General features: G+C 36.4%; 1 pseudogene; it reads left to right on the top strand.

The window, feature by feature from the left end:
- Window positions 1-1,616: 1,616 nt before the first annotated feature.
- LOC149232146 (plasma membrane ATPase 1-like) lies at window positions 1,617-5,001 on the top strand (annotated as a pseudogene).
- Window positions 5,002-5,739: the final 738 nt, after the last annotated feature.

Here is a 5,739-nt window from a genome sequence, read left to right on the forward strand (position 1 = left end):
TGTTATCATTTTATTATAACTAACTATTTGTTATACAGATTACAAAATCCAGGAACATGGCGGCCTTCATGTACACAACAAATGAAAAAGTGATATGAATATGTTTCTTCATATTATGGTCTTACTGTAATAGAACTATTTAACTTGCAATTTCCACTCATTTACGAAGAAAATGTACTTTCAATATTTTAAATTCCATTGCTACTTCAAACCGAGAAGAGAAGATTTTAAATTTCTGTTGTCGGTTCAAATTTTAGTCATAATGAGCTTGTTGTAAGCCATCTTGTTTTGTTAGTTTTTGTTTCTTGGGTAATGTAGGTAATGGTTTAGGAAAGAAGGCTGGAAAGTCTTTATGCATGTGTGTTTGTACTGTTTCTGTTTCTGTCCTGTATTTCAAATGGAAGGCATTCTGCAACATGCTTGAAGCTTGACAATCAGACATTGTCTTGCCACCTTTTGTATTTATATTTTTGCTCCATCTTAAAAAGTACCGTGTTTGGTTTAAATTATATCGTTGAATACAGCAAATGCAACATCAGATGAGCAATAATTTTGTATCTACGGCTGCTGAATGCAAACACCAAAGGTTCCATAGATTGATTAAACATGGTGCTTATTATCCAGTGAAGTTAAATGACAAATTGTATATTGAATCGGTTACTCATTTCTGTTTCTTCCTATGTTATGCCTGAAAGCTATGAAGTTCTGGAGGTGGCATCTCTTATTTGTTTTTTTTCCCAATTTTCCCTAGTTTCAGATACATACACTGAAATGCTACATTGCAAAAATGAACTTCCATGGGCTTAACTGCCAGATTCCACCAAACTATTTAGCACTTTCAACCTAGCCTCCTCTCTCTTTGCTACTCTGCTATACACATTGGGTTGGATTATAGGAAATTGGAACCTTGGTGAACAGTTGTAATGGTACGTTCATCTCACTACAAAATCGAAATGCATAGATGTCCCAAGTATCAATAGCTAATTTAGTAGCTAAATATATCAAAGTATTAATAGCTTAATATCTGATTTAATAGCTAAACCTAAATAATTCATACCTAGGATAGATCTATTAAGTATTAATAATTTATTTTCCCTGTATAGATCTATTAATTATTAATAATTTATTTAATTTGCTGTACTATGGCACTTTCCTCTATTAAATTAAGTGCTTCAAACTACTTAGAAGCAATATGTTACCATACCAGGTAAACTTTATAAATAGCACCAAACTATATGGACTTTAAAATGAATTTATGTTGTTTGAAGATGGAATTATGGCATAGTGCTATACAAAATCTACTGATAACTAGCTATGATAAGAGAGATTTGCTAATCAGCGGACAGCTCCGTACATTGCCCTCAAGGCACCACAGAGGTTTGTATTGCATTTGGTATTATTTTATTTTACCTATGTTTCTATTTATTGTTAACTGTACAATTTGCTTAAATTTTTTGCATGTTATTAAACAGATGTGATCCAAAGTCAAACGTAGAGTTATATTTTCGAAGCGAATGCTACAGGGTGACTGCTTTGGGTAAAATCTGGTAGCACTACCAGGAAAGAATTTATCCCAGACACCATCTGAATATGCCATAGATCTGAAGAGTGCTGACATGGTTTCCAATTTACAATCTGAAGAGTGCTCACATGGTTTCCAATCTACAAAGCGCGAAGGAGAGAATGGCCGATATACATTTCTGGTAACTTCCACAGAATTTGCAAACGTCGAGCTGAGTAGTGATGTAGAGAATGACTGATATACATTTCTCTGGTTAACTTCAACAGATTTCTCAGATTCCTCTCACGCTGGTGCCCTACCTGCATTAACTACGTTTGCACTAAATCTGGAGTGATCTGCGTAACTGCATCAAGTACAACGACTTGTGAAAGGGGATGGGATCCATGTCCATAGATGGATAACTCTGATTTTCATTAATTCCAATTTCGATATAAAAACACCAAAGGGTGAAACGTATCACTCAGGTCAAATCTCTATTTCTAAATTAATTCGAATTTCGAATTCAAAAAACGAGAAGTTCCTGGCTTCGCTCGGCTGGCTCAAATCCCCATTTTTAGAGATTAACATTCAAATGCATGGCCCATATTTTCTCTGTTTTTGAAAACTCTTGGCTATTTACACCACAAATATCATGTTGTTACTTTTATATGTTCTATTTTTTTTTCTATGGTGTTTTCTTCTCTGCAAGGGCTTTTCCTAGTCGGACCTACAATGTGTACATTCAGTTTATCAAACATGTCTGTCTGCCTGTCTTGACTCTTCAACATGCTTGCATAATATACCCCCATTGATCAATCCATGAACTAAACACATATTTTTAAACTGTGGCCATTCCTTCTGATAATTGTATTTTTTTGGCAAATTGGTCATGGTTATTCTTTTGTTTTTTCATCATTAATAATATTTGCTAGTATTGTTGCTAATTTTGTGTTTTCTGTGTTCATTTGATAGTAAATAGTAGTGTGGCATTTGGTCTCTCCCATTGGATATCGTTCCCCTCTATTGTATTTTTAGTAGTTCACAGTATTACTTCATCCTTATGGTTCTTGTGCATATTATCGGAAAAGAAGATGGCTTCTTGTTCTATCGTGTCACAATATTTCTCTCTTGTAGCCAGTATCAGTCAGGGCATACCCTATCCACTCTTTTTAGTTGAGGCTTTAATCATGTAAATTGTATCTTTGCAGGGAAAACCTCCTGACTGGCAAGATTTTGGTGGTATTCTAACATTGCTTGTTATAAACTCTACCATAAGTTTCATAGAGGAAAACAATGCTGGCAATGCTGCTGCAGCACTGATGACTCGGCTGGCTCCAAAGAGCAAGGTCTGTTCACTATCTTTTGTATGAGTGGCAGCCCCCATATTTTCAGTTTTCTATCCTTGGTTTTGCGGGGAAGCATGCAATTGGATGTTCAGAATCCTCTTAAGATCATGGGTGCTGCAGTTTTAAATTCCTTGGCCAATGACTTAAGACTTTGAACTTAACAAGTTCTCAGAGATGGACAATGGAATGAAAAAGATGTAGCAGTGCTTGTTCCTGGTGACATAATCAGCATCAAACTTAGAGATATTGTTCCTGTGCATGCACTTCTTCTTGAAGGAGATCCTTTAAAGATTGATCAGGTCTTAATCCAATCCTTTTCTTTACTTCTTATTTCTGATTACAAGTGCTGGAATTTTCGGTATGCTTTTATATGGTTTCTGGGATTAACTTCGACTGTTTTGGTACTTTTCCTGAGCCACGTTTTATGACAATATTTTTGAATGTGTGTAGTCTGCCCTCAGTGGTCAGTCATTACCAGTAACAAAGGGTCCTGGCAATGGGGTTTATTCTGGCTCTACTTGCAAACAGGGTGAACTTGAATGTGTTGTCATTGCTACTGGGGTCCATACCTTTTTTGGTAAACCAGCACATATTGTCAACAGTACAAACCAAGTTGGCCACTTCCAAAAGGTTGGTATTTATTCTGGACTTCTGATTCTTTTTTTGTCCTTTCTCTTATTTCATAAATACATAATTTTTGGTGATACTGCAGTTGTACCAAATTGGCTAGTTAGGGTCCGTGGTAATATTGGATGATCCAGTACTGTTAGTTTCCTTCAAACAAGTATCAATTACTAATTGTTGTCATGAATAGGTTTTCACGAAAGGATATGACAAGGATGCTGTTGTCCTGATGGCTGCAAGAGCATCCAGAACAGAGAATCAAGATGCCATTGATGCAGCAATTGTTGGGATGCTTACGGATCCTAAGGAGGCAAGTATTTTTTTTATGTCATCATATTAAATTTTAGTTGATAAGCAGGCCTATGCTTATTTTACTGATTTGTATCTTTTGTTGTGGCTTTTAACATCCATGCATCTAAAAGGCGCGGGCAGCCATTCAAGAGGTCCATTTTCTTCCTTTTAATCCAACTGACAAGAGGACAGCTCTCACTTATATTGACAATGAAGGGAAAATGCATCAAGTTAGTAAACGTGCTCCAGAGCATGTATTGTTCTTTGGAAGTTTGACCTTCTTGGTAATGGGCTGTATTGTTTAGAAAGTTCTTAAAAACTTATTTGTACACATGTTATTAAAACTGAAATGACCAAATACCTTCTGCTAGATTCTTAACCTCGCACATAATAAGCCACAAATTGACCGGCGAGTTCATACAGTTATTGACAAATTTGCTGAATGAGGACTTCGCTCTCTTGCAGTTGCATATCAAGTTAATAATATGGCTTCTTTTGCTTTATCCGTGGGCTGAATCTTCCCAGTAAGTTCTTCTTGTTGATTATGTATATCTTTATAGCTATCTCAAAATCTTTGCAGCAAGTTCCAAAGGGCAGGAAGGAGAGTCCAGGAGGGCCCTGGCATTTTATTGGATTGATGCCTCTTTTTGATCCCCCACGCCATGACAGTGCTAAAGCAATCACAAGGGCTCTTAATCTTGGTGTAAATGTCAAAATGATCACAGGTATGGTGAGGTTATGCTGTCATCAGTTTCACTACTATTTTTGTAATGCAACGAGCCAACATTTAACTATTTACTTGCAAATGTTCATCGGGAGATCAATTGGCTATTTCCAAGGAGACAAGTTGCCGACTAGACATGGGTACAAACATGTATCCATCATCCTCTTTACTAGGTTAGGACAAAGATGAATCAATTGCAGCTTCGCCAGTTGATGAACTGATAGAGAAGGCTGATGGTTTTGCTGGTGTTTTCCCTAGTGAGCAACAATTATCTTTTACTTCTGTGTTTTTTCAGATACTTTTATTTTTTCATTTCCTTAATTAGGTTTTGATTCCATATCCTTCCTGATTTTGACTGGTCATTGCAGAGCATAAGTACGAGATTGTTAAATGATTGCAGGCTAAAAAAGGCAGACATAGGAATTGTTGTTGCTGATGCAACTCATGCAACAAGAAGTGCTTCTGACATAGTCCAGTCAACAAACTGGCCCCATAGCTATTTTGTTACTATGTAATATTTGCATCCACTGTGAAATGATTTACGGCTGAGAGTACCTGCCTGCCTTGAGCGACTTATATGAATCACTGGTTTTAAGGTTTAAACATCGATTTATATGAATTATTGGTTTTAAGATTTAAAGATATTTTTCAGTCTAGGCAATTAATTTTTCAGTCAAGATTGAACAGAATGTTTATTTGTGGTTGAGCATTATTGAAAGGGATCACTTTGTATCTCCAAACCCTGTTCCTAAATGATTTTCTGCATTTCTGTTTAGCATCTTCATTCAAATAAAGCTTCTTTAAGTTCATAATCGTTCTTGTCATACCTGGACAGATGGATGCAAATGGTCGCTGCTCTGCAGCATGTAGGCCAGTCAACAAACTGGCCCCATAGCTATTTTGTTACTATGTAATATTTGCATCCACTGTGAAATGATTTACGGCTGAGAGTACCTGCCTGCCTTCAGCGACTTATATGAATTACTTATTTGTGGTTCACTCCATTTATTCCTTGACCTCTGCCTCCCATCCTTTCCAGACTTGGAACAATTTCCGCCAGGCCAACTTTTCCAAGTTCTGCAATTCCCTGCAGACCCTGGCAGGGACTACCGCCACTGTAGTGGCTCCTTGTTAAATTAAAGAAGTTAAATTATTTTCAATTAAATTATTTCTTCTTTCCATTACATAGCCATAGAAGGCTAGATTACACTTTTATTATAGCAAAATAAGGGATTTAATTAAATAATTAAAAA

This window comes from Pinus tabuliformis, chromosome J (genome assembly GCF_031772625.1).
Source record: "Pinus tabuliformis cultivar Carrire ecotype Pingquan chromosome J, CPIR1, whole genome shotgun sequence".
NCBI classification, from domain to species: Eukaryota; Viridiplantae; Streptophyta; class Pinopsida; order Pinales; family Pinaceae; genus Pinus; species Pinus tabuliformis.